Consider the following 14,826-nt stretch of genomic DNA (forward strand, 5'->3'; position numbering starts at 1 on the left):
AAGCTGTATTTAGTATCTCCAATGGTCTTGCCTACGTTAAGGCAAGGGAGGGAGAGGGAGAGGAGGAGGAGGTAGGTTAGCAATTATAGAGGACTTTAGTCTGAGAACTGTCAGTAATTATAAGATTTAGAGGAGAGGTAAATTGGCAAACACAGGTGGAGGGAGAGAGAGAGAAAGAGAGAGAGAGAGAGGGAGAGAGAGAGAAAGAGAGAGAGAGAGAGGGAGAGAGAGAGCGTGGTTGCATACTGTTGTTGAAAAAGAATGATAGCATTAGATATTAAGTTACAAGAATATAGTATGACGACATGACGTTACCTAAATAAATATTGAGTGATACTTTTACAAAACGGTCGTGCGGTTACATTGTTACAATTTGTAGTACATCATAATATGGTACTAAATACTGTATAATATCTAAATATGTAGACTTGATGCAATATACTTAGTGATAGGTACATGAGGAGAGGGAAAGGCTACAACAGTAGAAGTTGGTACGAACTTCAGTGAGATACCCATTAGGGAGAGGGGGGAGAGGAAGGTCAGTAATAATGGGATTTAGGAGGAGATTATTGGCAAACAAAGGTGTGGAGAGAGAGAGAGAGAGAGAGAGAGAGAGAGAGAGAGAGAGATAGCAGCAGAAGCGGCTGTGTGGGGATATAACAGATAGGTGAGAAGCAAGGGAGGGGAAGGAAGAGGAGGTAGGTCAGTAATTACAGAGGATATTAGTTTGAGAACTGTCAGTAATTATAAGATTTAAACGAGAGGTAAGTTGGCAAACACAGGTGTGGAGAGAGAGAGAGAGAGAGCGGGAGAGAGAGAGAGAGAGAGAGAGAGAGAGAGAGAGAGAGAGAGAGAGTCGAGACTGGAGGGAGAGCTGGGGGAGTGGGGAACAAAGCAAGGTAAAGGATTATCAGTGGGAGAGGGGGGTGCATTCCCTGCGGAAAGGGGGAATGCGGGTTGGGGGGGGGGTCTGCCTGGGGGTAGTGTTCTGGAGAGGATGGGCTGGGCTCCCAGGGGAAGAGAGGGTGGAGGAAGAGAGTGATTGAGCAGGGCAAGAGTACATGTACCCTCACACATACATATATCCCTATATACATACATATAGATATACATAAAAACATGTACCTTCACGCATACATATATCCTTATATACATACATATAGATATATATAAAAACATGTACCTTCACACATACATGTATCTCTATATACATACATATAGATATACACAAAAAATGAGATATGCATACAAAACAAAAACATATACCGTATAAACATATACCCACATACAGACATGTCATACATACACATACACATACATATACACACATATATACAAACATATACACACACATATACATATACATACATATACATATATACACACATACATATATATACACACATACATACACACATACACATATATACACAAATACATACATATACACATACACACACATATATACACATATACTCATACATACATATACCCATACTGCATCCACCCATATACACACACATACATATATACATTTATGCACATACATATACAGACATACCTATATACAAGGACGTATAGAGGTGATGTGGGATTAAAATATATGAATTGTGTTACACTGCACAAGCGAAACCTGGGAATTCATTGATCACATTTTTAAGGATAGAGGGTTGTAAGAAGTGTTCCAATAGATCATCTCTACTATTTGAGGAACATAATTCTCTGTATGGTTTAACATATGGACACTCAGCAATGTAGTGCTCTAAGTTGTGCTTTGCGGTCTCTCCACATACTCTGCAGTTTCTAATCACATTGCTACCTGACTATATTATTTCCCAGAGATATCTATATTGTAGTCTAATTCTACTGTAGGTTGTTTGCTGCCTTCTGGTATTATAGTAAGTTTTACACTGACATAGTCAGGTGCCTTGTACTTTGATATTGATACATAATTTCTGAATGTTACGTGTGTGTTTTTTTATCTTTTCTGGGTGTTGGCTGTACTGTTGTATAACTCTAGAACCAATTTTAGCTTGGATTCCACTCACAGGTAGGGCGAATTTATAGTCCACACTATCTTTCAGTGCCCCTTCTCTCGCTAGAGCGTCTGCGCGTTCATTTCCTATGATACCACAATGAGAAGGTGCCCATATGAAGTCCACTGATTTACCATTTTTCTGTATCTCATATACCAGTGCACGTATTCTGTCAGCCAAAAGTTGGTACTCAGGTGATCTTGACTGCAGAGCCTGTAAAGCGCCGAGGCTGTCAGACACTATAATAGCATCTTCATCTTTTCTTCTTGCCGTTGCTAAGGCATAGGTTATTGCGAGCATCTCACATTGGGTGACTGAGCTCCCGTCACTGAGACGCATCGATATTGCACCACCCTCTTCCTTCTGTTCTCCATACCACGCAACCCCGGAGCCCGCTCGTCCATCTTCCAAGAGGGACCCGTCGGTGTAGTAGATCGTGGAATCCCCTGGGAGACCACTGAGCCTGTGCGGGAAGTCCTGTCTGAGGAGAGGGGCAGGCGTATCTGCTTTCTTTTTCTGTGGAGTATTAGAGAAGAGGAATTCCGTCCTCTGGGAAAGGGGAGGGGGGCAGGGTGAACAAAGATTTTCTAACAAATGTTAGGAATGACCAGTAAAGTTTAGAAACCTCTACACTTGACCATCAGGCATCATTTGGCTGTATGGTTGCCCTCAATGCAGCGAATGGTTTCCTGAATCTCGATAATCCTCTTTAATTGTCAGTCAGTGTAGAATTGCCTGAATGTAGCTGACATCGAGCGAAATGGTGGTGGGGGCCCCCTTCACCTATCTGTCAGTGCATCAATGCAGGACTATTAGATTGTTTCCCTACACTAGATTCATTTCACTGTTTTTAGTCGCAGCATCATATTGTATTTTGAATATATTTTCCCCACTATGCCATCGAATCTGAAGAATTTTTTCACTTGCATTAAATCTACACTAAGTCGTTGGCTTTCATAGCTTTAGTTCTTGTTTGCAGAGGAAATTTCTCAGTAATAGTATCAATTTAGTGGCTCCTTGCTGCAACATTATGAATTTATATTCTCCCTAATTAGATTCAGAGTCCAGCACTGTACACAGTATGTTTGACATCAACTCTCTATTTGCTTAGGCCTCTGTGATTCAAAATCCCAACATCATCCTTTATCACTTACTTGGCCTCCCCTGTCTACTCATTTCTTAGACTGCGGGTCTGTATATCCTCTTAATCAGTCTCCATATCATCATGCCACTTTAATATGCCCTAATCGACCTTTTTCAGTATTTTTTCTTTGCTTCAACAATTATTTAAAAGTGTCACCCTTCTCCATGTCATATCACCTAACCTCCCGCTTAGTCCTTACTCGCTTTATTTGCAAGACTTAATCTTATTTTAGTTCCCAGTATTATTTTACAGAACAGGCCTGGTAACCAGTGAACACATTCGAAGCCAACATACCTTCATAAATATCCATCGTCCCATCAACAGACACTGATTTGTCTTTCCTCACACTTCTCAGTATTCCAAATACTTTCGCCCTGTCTTCAATCTTTCAGATCCGTGGGTTACTTCTGATGTAATCATCATCATCATCATCATCATCATCATCATCATCAATTACCACAAGTCCATACTGAAAACGGGTTCCCTCGACTTCCTCCACGAATCCCGTGTCTGTGTCAGTCTCTGTCGTGTTTTATCTACAGAATTCTCTACCCCATCTCTTCAACTCCTGATTGGCCTTCATCAGCTGCGCTTGCAATATTTTCTAGTCCAGTCAGTCAGCATCTCACTCCTGTTATACTATATTCTAGCGATACACCTTGCAGATACCCCTTTGTGTGTGCGTGTGTGTGTGTGTGTGTGTGTGTGTGTGTGTGTGTGTGTGTGTGTGTGTGTGTGTGTGTGTGTGTGTGTGTGTTATTTCTTTGACTTCTGTGTACTCTTCCTCATATTGATATTGATCTCGTATCTCTCAGAGGTATTCTTAGCATTAATCTCTCCATTCTGTTTACGAGCATATAACTTCATTTTCCAGTGATTTAATCGGTTTTTAGGTTTAACACATACGCCATGACCGGGAGCATGCAGCCGTTACACTGGTTGTGTAGCATACGTGTTGGCTGGAAACTAATCGTGACGTTTTGTTATCTACCAGATGCTTTCCATCTAAAGATCTCATTTATTTTAATGCTCTCAAACTTGAATCCTCTGAAACCTCAACAGTTTGACAGTTGTTATCCTATTTATCTCTATTTCTCAGCCGTTTATTTCTCATCTAACTGTACTGATTTACTGAATTTATCACACTCTTACATCTAAAGTGCAACACTCTTCCATTTCTTGCTTCTCAGAAATCTACATCTAAGCAGATTTCAGTGTTCACCACTTCATTTGGCGATCCTCTCCGTCTACTGATCCACCAGGCGAACACACATACATCTTTTCTGTCTTTACACGGAGGCCAAGATCGATATATTCCTTCAAAACCGTTTAGAACTAATAATTCAGAACCTAGATGGTTAAACAACAGATTAAAATCTCTCATAGGCCAAAGGAAAGGAATATATAGAAAAATAAAACGTGGAGAGGAACACTTACGTAACCGGTACACAATTTTAAATAGAGAAGTAAAGAGGGAGATAAGAAAAGCAAAGAGAAGTTATGAAATTAAGGTTGCCAGTGAATCAAAAGAAAACCCCAAGGGTTTTTATCAAATGTACCGAACGAAAAATAAAGATAGGATAGGACCACTCAGAACAGAATCAGGTGACATTACCAGTGAAGATAAAGAAATGTGCTCCATCCTAAATAATTATTTCATATCAGTATTCACCAAGGAAAATCTAAGCCTGGTCCCTCAAGCAGCAAATATTTACCATGAGAATACGGAAAATATTCTTAGCAAAATAACCATTAGTAAGGAGGACGTATTGAAAGAAATTAATAAGTTAAAACCTCAAAAATCGCCAGGTCCGGACGATATATATGCAAAAATTATAAAGGAAACCAAAGAAGAATTATGTCAGCCACTTTTAACGTTATTTAATGACTCTTTAAGTTCAGGAGAAGTTCCAGAGGCGTGGAAAACCGCAAACGTAGTGCCCATCTTTAAAAAGGGTGATAAATCAGCTGCGTCGAATTATCGTCCGATAAGTCTAACGTCAATAGTAGGAAAAATGTTAGAGTCAATTTTGGCAAATAAGATTAGAGAACACTGAGAAAAATTTAATCTTATAAACGAAAGTCAGCACGGATTCAGGCAAGGACGATCCTGCCTCACAAATTTGTTGTCATTCTACTCGGAGGTCTATGAGGCAGTAGATAGCGATAAAGCTTACGATGTTATTTATCTGGACTTTAGTAAAGCTTTTGATAGGGTCCCACACGAAAGGTTAGTTAGAAAGGTTCGAGCACACGGTATAGACGGCGATATCTTAAAATGGATAGAATCCTGGCTGAAAGGACGAAAGCAGAGAGTATTAATAAATGGAACTAAGTCGGACTGGGGATTAGTAACTAGCGGTGTACCACAGGGTTCAGTACTCGGTCCCTTATTATTTATCATATATATAAATGATCTAGACTTAGGAGTCAATAGCAGCATCAGCAAATTTGCCGACGATACAAAAATAAGGCGTATCATTAACTCGACTGACGATTGCCATAACTTACAAAAAGACCTCGATACATTGTCCAAATGGTCTAAAACTTGGCAAATGGAATTTAACGTTGAAAAATGTAAAGTACTTAACGTAGGCAAGACCATTGGAGATACTAAATACAGCTTAGATAACAAAGAAATTAGCAAATCGGAATGCGAGAGATCTAGGAGTTATGATTAGTAACGACCTTAAACCAAGGCAACAGTGCATTAATGCGAGAAATAAAGCAAATAGGGTCCTAGGATTTATTTCGAGAAGCGTGAGCAATAGATCATCTAAAGTAATACTAAAACTTTATCTAGCATTAGTAAGGCCACATTTAGACTACGGAGTACAATTCTGGTGTCCTTACTATAGAATGGATATTAATTCGTTAGAAAATGTACAGAGAAGAATGACTAAAATGATACATGACGTCTGGAACCTGTCATATGATGTCAGACTGAAAAGACTAAGTCTGCATTCGCTAGAGAGGCGTTGAGTAAGGGGAGACTTAATTGAGGTGTTTAAGTGGATGAATGGTATAAATAAGGGAGATATTAGCAAGGTACTTAAAGTGAGCATACAGGATAGAACTAGAAATAATGGTTTCAAACTAGAAAAATTCCGTTTCAGAAAGAAAATAGGTAGAAATTGGTTTGGTAATAGAGTAGTAGACGAATGGAATAAGCTACCTAGTAAAGTAGTTGCTGCCTCTTCCATTGAGAGTTTCAAGCATAGGCTAGATAAGCATATGACAAATAAGGGGTGGATATAGAATAAAGAAAATCTTATAACCAATACTAATTCAAAAATTTTTTCTTTTCAGGTTACACTGTGATAGTCTCTATTCTCCTTTCACACTTTCCTGTAAAATGTCCACGCCAGTTTTTCCATACGGCGTGGTGTTCTTTCTGACTTTTTCCTGCCGGCTTCGGCTGGAGGGTTTGGAGGGCGGGGGAGAGCCTTCTTCTTTGCTATCCTTATCTCATTCTAGTAGTTCAGTTACTCTTCTAGGAGCTGCCTAGCATGGGCCAACCGGCCTACTGCAGTTATCCTCTCTTCTTATGTTCTTATGTTCTTATGTTTAGCAGTGTATAAATGTTTATACAGCACCCTTCCTGTACCCTTGACAGTCTTAGAGAAAGCATCGACATCAGTACTTTGCCTCACACTTACAATTTATCCTTCTGCTTGCTCTTTAAATCATTCTTTCTTTTGGTTTCCACAGATTTCAGCTTTATTGGAGCCACCTGTCCTGTTTTTACTGAAAAGTCCGTGGACTCTCTCAACAACCATCGTCTCTGGCGTTGCAGCACTGGTGACTGGAATACCCTCAGGCATTACATACTGGACTTCCCCGGTAATTTTTGTTGCGTCCATGACTTGAACCATCTGAATGACCTTCTCGACCACGGAAGATAGTATTCCTTTTCCAGATCCTCTGACTAATTTCATCAAGCATATATTTGATGAAGCTTGTTCTAAGTGTCCATACCAAGGTGACCTTCAAAAGTGTGTATGTGTGTGTGTGTGTGTGTGTGTGTGTGTGTGTGTGTGTGAAAGGAGGCAATTATGTGTGTGTCAATGCACGAGCCAACGTTTTAACTGCGTGTGTGTGTATGTGTACAGTATGTGTATATGTGCTTGCTTGTCTGGTGGAGGAAGGAGGAAAAGTGGGATTGGTAATAACTTCTGGAAAGTCTGAAATTATTAATATGAACGTGAAGAACCAAATCGATTGTGTAATTGGGAATTATGTGGTGAAGAATGTAGAAAATTTTAAATATCTGGGAACGATTGAGGTGGAGGGATGGAGTTGGGAGGTATATGAGGGAGGGGGAAGTGAGTTGGGGGGAAGGTAGTCAAATGGTGGGTGACAGAGCGACTTGGAGACGTTGTGTCTGCGGCCACCCTTTGAGGGATTCGGGTGTCGGGCTATAGATAGATAGGTAGATAGATTGTATCACCTAATGGATCATTAAACAATGAAATTGAAAAGAGGATTAGACAGGCTTGGCGAACTGTTGGAATGTTGGAATCCGTTTGGAATAATAATATGCTTTCGATGCATACTAAAGTAAAAATTTACAAGTCCATGGTTAGATCAATTGTAATTTATAGGCATGAGTCATGGTACAGTACAATTGCAACAGATCAGAAAGTATTAGGATTTGAGAATAAAATACTGAGAGGGACTCTTGGAGTAAAGTGGCAAGACAGAGTTCCAAATGAAAGAGTAAGGGATATTACGAGAATGGAACCAGTTGATGAATATGTGAGACTGTCTCGCTGGAAATGGCTGGGGCACATATAAAGAAAAGAAGGCAGCTTAATACAGCATGTGCCGGAGAGGACTGCTAACGGAAGAAGAGGCAGAGGTAGGCCGAGGGAAACCTGGTTGAGGACAATGAAAAGAGAAGCAGGAGAGGACTGTTGGTGGGACCTGAAGGGGATGGCAAGAGACAAATATTGGTGGAGAGAGTTCATCCAGGCCATATGCATCCCGTGGCGTGCCACAGGAAATGATTGATTGATTATGTCTGTGTGTGTGTGTGTGTGTGTGTGTGTGTGTGTGTGTGTGTGTGTGTGTGTGTGTGTGTTTATGCGAGGAAGAAGGAACCAAAGGCCACGAGCGCGCAATAACAGTTCCCTCCAAGAGAAAAACAAAATACAATAGAGAGCCAAATTCAAGATCCGATCATTTCGAGATGCCTGGACACACTGCGTTTGAAAGACTGGAGATCATAGGCAGCAGGAAATACAGACAGAGGGAGACAGTTCCAGAGTTGACATGTTGCATGAGGGACTGGGAGTAACGGTTAACTCTTGCATTAGAGAGTTGGACAGAAAAGGGATGAGAGTTTGCTGCTAGACGGGGGCTACACTTCCGTCGTAGAGGTGGAGGAATGTGCGTGAAAGGAGGCAATTATGTGTGTGTACATGCGCGAGCCAAACGTTTTAACTGCGTGTGTGTGTGTGTGTGTGTGTGTGTGTGTGTGTGTGTGTGTGTGTGTGAAAGGATGCATTTATGTGTGTGTACAGTACATGAGCGAGCCAAACGTTTTTACAGCGTGTGTGTGTATGTGTGTGTGTGAAAGGATGCATTTATGTGTGTGTACAGTATATGAGCGAGCCAAACGTTTTTAACTGCGCTCGCTCGCGCGTGTGTGTGTGTGTGTGTGTGTGTGTGTGTGTGTGCATGAAAGGATGCACTTATGTGTGTGTACACGCACGAGCCAAACGTTTTCCTAGAATATGTCTGGGAGGATTACATCATGGAAATTTCCACCGCAGCCTTCTCTCGTTGCTCCTCCTCCCCCTCCCCCTGCTGTTCCCCCTCCTCCTTGATTATTTTCCTACTTCCCCACCTCTCGTTTCTTCATCATTCTTCCCCTTCGCCAGCTTTGTTCTTCCATCTTTCTTTCTTCCTGAGCTACTTCCCTCATCTCCCTATTTTTCCCTTCTTTCTGCCTTTTCCCTCCTTTTTTTACCCTTCCCTTGATTAATCTTTGTCCAACAACACTTTCGCTCTCCTTGTCCGTACTCTTCCTCCCATCCCCCTTGTCCTTTCTCTTAGTCTTTCCAAATTCTTCTATTTCGCTATTTCCTCGCTAACCCATCTCCTTGGTTCATTATTTTGTCCTCTCAACTTTTTTCTTGTGGTTTTTCCTCTCCACTCGCTTTCCTTACTAATTCTCTTTTCCTCCCAGTCTCTCTTCTCTTCTCCTCTCTTTCCCTACCTTGGCTCCATTCTCTAGTCTCTTTCTTTCTTTCTTTCTTCTCGCCGTTGCTCCAACTTGCCATTTTCTGCTGTTTGCCTTCTTATTCTTCCACTTTTCTTTCATCTCTTTTTCAGTTAATATAATTCTTTCCCTTCCCACCTCTCTTCCCTTCTCTCTATTATGTTTTAACGGTGTGTGTGTGTGTGTGTGTGTGTGTGTGTGTGTGTGTGTGTGTGTGTGTGTGTGTGTGTGTGTGTGTGTGTGTGTGTGTGTGTGTGTGTGAGCACAATAACCGAAACAGTTTTTGTCTGATTTTAACTAAACATCGAAAAGGGTTGTTGGTATGATAGTGAGGGAACTTGTTTTTGAGGAGAGCAGGTCAAGGGTTAAGGTCACAGGGTTACTTCAAACGCTGGCCCAGCAAAGCCAACTTAGTTTTTTTTTTCTTTCTTTCTTTTTTTTAATGGAACTTAGATCAAACTTGGGAGAAGAGATCGAGGTAAGGCAGATGTGAAGTGACTCGGGTTTTAAAACAATCATTCAACGGCCAAGGTCACAGGTCAAGGTCACATGGCAAGGTCAACCGAAACAATATTTATCCAATTTTAACAAAGGTTTGTGGAACGGTGGAGAACAAAAGAAGAATAAAAGAATTCGATTTCAAGATAATCAGTCAATGATAATGGTAAAAGGGAAAGGTAAAATGTCAAGACCACAGGACAAGGTCAACACACACAGCATTGTTCGGACCTGAACAAAGCTGGGTGGGAGGCGAGAAGGGTTTCATTTTTTAAAACAATCAGTCAAGCGTCAGTGTCACAGAGCAAGGTCATGTCCCGACCGGTGAGTATATGTATGAACAAAATGTCAGATTCTGATCAAACTTGGAGGATGAATTAAGGATCACTCAAAAGACTTGTCTCTTCTTTCTTTTTAGAACAATGTGTCAGAGATCAGAGTCACATGGCAAGGTCAACTTGTACAGTTTACATCTAATTCAGACTAAACTTTGTGGAAGGGATCAGCTAAAAACTTGGATATAGAGAATCTGTTATGAAAACAAACGAAGGTCAATTCACAGGGAAAGGTCAATAGTCAAAGTCATTGGTCAAAGTGACCTCATTCAGCAGTGATCTGAGTTGAACCAATGTTAGTGGAAACTTTAAGATTTAGGCTAGAATTAAAATATTCCATTTTGTCTAATCTGACACACACACACACACACACACACACACACACACATATATATATATATGTATATATATATATATATATTGTTACATAGCCTATGATTTCATCATCCTTTGTTTAATTTTAACGCACAGTATGCTGCATGTTTGATCACGAGCGTGTTCTGCCTCAGTCCCCCCCTTCTACCGTTATAGTAGAGTAAGTCGTTCTTTCTGTTGTTCAGAGCGGGATTGTTAACTCTTTGTCCCCATGGCTTCATTTGCGCGTCCTTCTTACAAGTTGTATCAAACTCTGCTGGCCCCTATATAATGAGCTCAGTCTCTGCATCATTGCCACTTAGATCTGCTCCTCATTTTGTTCACATCTCTGTCCTCCCCTGTACAGTTATTGTTGTGAGTGCTCAGGAAGTCTCCAACCATCTAGCAGCTGTGTGGTTTGAGTATGGCTGTTGTTGCATTTTTTCTTGTGCTGTGTAGCATAGGGTTAATTCTTGGGCCTAGTGAGTTTTTTTTTGTGATTTATGTAAGGGTTCTTTTTGTCAGTCATTTTTGATAATATTTTGTATCTGTAATAATTTATCTTGCATTAACTGAGCATTACCCAGTGTATTTTCATTTTATCAGGGCTGACTTAGGTAAATTTACTCTTGCAAATTTCATGTTAATAGAGGCTATTGCAGTTAACCATATATTTAACCTGTTTTTTTTGCCATTACATTATCCTTATGAGTCCTGAATGTTTTGTTGTTAGTTTGAGCATTAAACTTTAACTTGTAATTTTACCTCTTTTGTTTTGAACCTGGAATTTTACGGGACAGTAGTGACTTTTAGTATTCTCACTTAAAGTGTACATTATCTTTCTCTGTTCCGTAACATAAATTTGGCGACCTCTTATCAGGATATTCAGGATATTATCATAAGGATATTGCTCGATATTTTGTGACTGTGATTTATTCATGATGTCTACTATTACTACGCTTGATGAAGCTAAAGATTTTTTGTCAAATGTGCAAACAGTGTGTGATGTAGAAAACAGAACAAAGAATGAACTTAAGCTTGTAGCTCAACAATTGGGAATTGCTGTTCGCTCTCATCATTCTAAAGATCAAATTGTTGACATGATTAATGAAAGCTTGTTTAATGTAACTCCTCCAAATGAGCAAACACAGATTGAATTAGCTAAGTTACAGCTAGCCCTGCAGGAGGCTCAGGCTAAGAAGGCGGAGTCTCGTGTTAAGGAGGCTGAATTTCAAGCACGTGCTAAGGAGGCTGAGTCTCAGGCTCGTATTCAGGAGGCTGAATTTCAGGCAAATGCTAAGGAGGTGGAGTCTCAGGCTCGTATTCAGGAGGCACAGATACAGGCACAAATTGAACTTGCCAGGATTCAGGCAGACCATGAGTATCGCATGAAACAAGGTGGAACTGGATCATCTAGCTCTGATGATTTTGATGTGGCTAAAAATGTTAAACTTGTCCCTCCTTTTAATGAATCTGATTTAACAAAGTATTTTCAGTTGTTTGAGAGGGTAGCTACAGGTTTTAATTGGCCCAAGGAGTATTGGCCAGTACTCCTTCAAACTGTTCTTACCGGTAAAGCTCAAGTAACTTATGCATCTTTGCCTCAGGATCAATCTGATAATTATGATGTAGTTAAGAGCTTGATTCTTAAGGCCTATGAGCTTGTTCCTGAAGCCTATAGAGTAAAATTTAGGACAACTTATAAGCAAGATAAGCAATCCCATGTTGAGTATGCAAAAATCAAAGAAGAACTGTTAGAGCAGTGGTTAAATTCTAAGAATGTGGATTCTGATTTTGGTAAATTTAAGCAGATGATTTTGCTGGAGGACTTCAAAAGGTGTATTAGTAAAGATGTAAGCCTATATCTCGATGAGAAAAGAATAGATAATTTGTCTGATGCTGCAGTTTTAGCTGATGAATATGTTCTCACTCACAAGAGATATTCTAAAGAAAAAGGGAAAGCTGAGAGTAAGTACGTTGCCTCTACTCAGAGTACAGGTAACAGGAAAGAGAATAAAGATGATGTTTCTCAGGAAGTAAATACCAGCTTCACCTCTAGATTTCAGAAAAGTAAATGTACTTATTGTAGTAAGCTTGGTCATACTACGGAGAAATGTTTTAGGAGACAGCGTGATGTGAACAAAAAGGAGTCTTTATATATTCAGTCAATTGGTCTAGTGTCCACTCTTGAGAGTTCCCAGAATTCCTTAACTGAGTTAACTGAACCTGCTTTGAGGGGTAACTTAAATTCTCATGATGGAGCTCCTCTTTTGAGCAGTAACGTGGGTGACACTCTCAAGAGTTCATGTGCTAATTTCCTGTATGATGGTTTTGTCAGTCCTCTGGACAGTAATGCCAGGAAATCAGTTAAAATATATCGTGATACAGGTGCTTGCCAATTCCTTATGCTGACCAGTGTTCTAGGCTCTAATGTTAATTCCTCTGATGAAACTGTAATCTTACAAGGTGTAGGGAATAATTACTTCTCTGTCCTTCTGTGCAGAGTGAATTTAGAGTCTGGTTTTGTTAATGGTTCCGTTATGGTTGGGTTGGTTGAGACACTCCCAATGTCAGGTGTAACTTTCTTACTTGGAAATGATATTGGTGGAAGTCAAGTGTGTCCAGCTCCTCAGTTGTCTAGTGAGCCGGTGGCTGCGTCCCAGGATTGTGATGTCCCTGATGTGTTCCCTGCATGTGCTGTCACTAGGGCTAAGTCTAAAGTTACTGGTGATTTAGAGGATAATGATGATGATGATGTTATCCTAGCTGACACTTTTCTTGCTAATTTGGACCACTAACTAGATGAGGCAGTACCCCGTAGTGTTGATAATTTGTCTCGTCAAGAGTTGGTTAAGTTGCAGGTTGCTGACCCTGAGTTGAAAGGTCTAGCTAACTCTGCTTACAGTGAAGAAGAGTCAGCCGGTGCTTCTACTTGTTATTATGTAAAGTCAGGAGTACTTATGAGGAAGTGGAGACCCCCAACAGCATCAGCCGACTGTGAATGGGAGGTTGTACATCAAGTTGTCATCCCTCGTGTTTGTAGGCAGGATATCATTAGAGTGGCTCATGATTCCAGTTTGGCAGGACACCTTGGAGTGAAGAAGACTGTGGCACGCATTTTGAAACACTTCTACTGGCCAGGTATCTTCAGGGATGTTTCCTGGTATTGTAAGTCTTGTCACACCTGTCAAGTTGTGGGGAAGTGTAATCAGACCGAAAAGGTTGCACCTCTAGTTCCCATTCCTCCTTTTGAGGCGCCATTCACCCGTGTGTTGGTGGATATTGTGGGCCCTCTTCCTAAGACTTCTTCAGGATTTTCTTATGTGTTGACCCTGATTGATATGGCTACTCGTTATCCTGAAGCCATTCCACTTAGAAATATCTCAGCAAAGAACGTGGTTAAGGAAATGCTAGGGTTCTTCACAAAGTTTGGTCTGCCCAAGGAGGTACAGTCAAACCGGGGAAGTAATTTCATGTCAAATGTTTTCAAGCAGTCTCTGAAAGAGTTGGGCATCACCTAGATCACGTCTTCAGCATACCATCCCCAGACTCAAGGAGCGTTGGAGAGATATCATCAAACATTCAAATCGATGCTCAAGAAATACTGTTTGGAACATCAGAAAGACTGGGATAAAGGTCTTCCATTCATTGTGTTTGCCGCAAGAGAATCTCCAAATGAATCACTGGGCTTCTCACCTTTTGAACTACTGTTTGGCCATGAAGTAAGAGGACCCCTTAAGCTACTCAAGGAATGCTGGCTGTCGGAGGAAGATGACGTCAACCTGCTGGAGTATGTGATGAACTTCAAAGAACAGCTGTCCACTGCTTTACAACTGGCGCAAGAGAATTTAGGAGCTCCTCAGGAGAAGATGAAGACTTGGTATGATAAGAAGTCCAGGTAACGCCACTTTCAGCCAGGAGATCAGGTTTTGATTCTGCTACCTGTGCATGGGCAACCTCTTCAAGCCAAGTTTAGTGGTCCTTATTTCGTGGAGAAGTGGTCCTTATTTCGTGGAGAAGAAACTCAGTGATGTCAACTATGTCATCGCCACACCAGATTGTAGAAAGAACAAGCAACTATGTCACATCAACATGCTAAAGTTATATCACAGGCGGGACGAAAATAATCCAGTCTGCACTGTAGCTGTTCCATCCGAGTCTGCAAGTGAAGCTCTCCCATGCAGCATGAGCCTGAGTGATAGTTTGGGGAAGAATCCTGATATCATGAATGAT

Source organism: Coenobita brevimanus, chromosome 50, assembly GCF_032717465.1.
Source record: "Coenobita brevimanus isolate Jiangsu-jjx chromosome 50, ASM3271746v2, whole genome shotgun sequence".
Taxonomy (NCBI): Eukaryota; Metazoa; Arthropoda; class Malacostraca; order Decapoda; family Coenobitidae; genus Coenobita; species Coenobita brevimanus.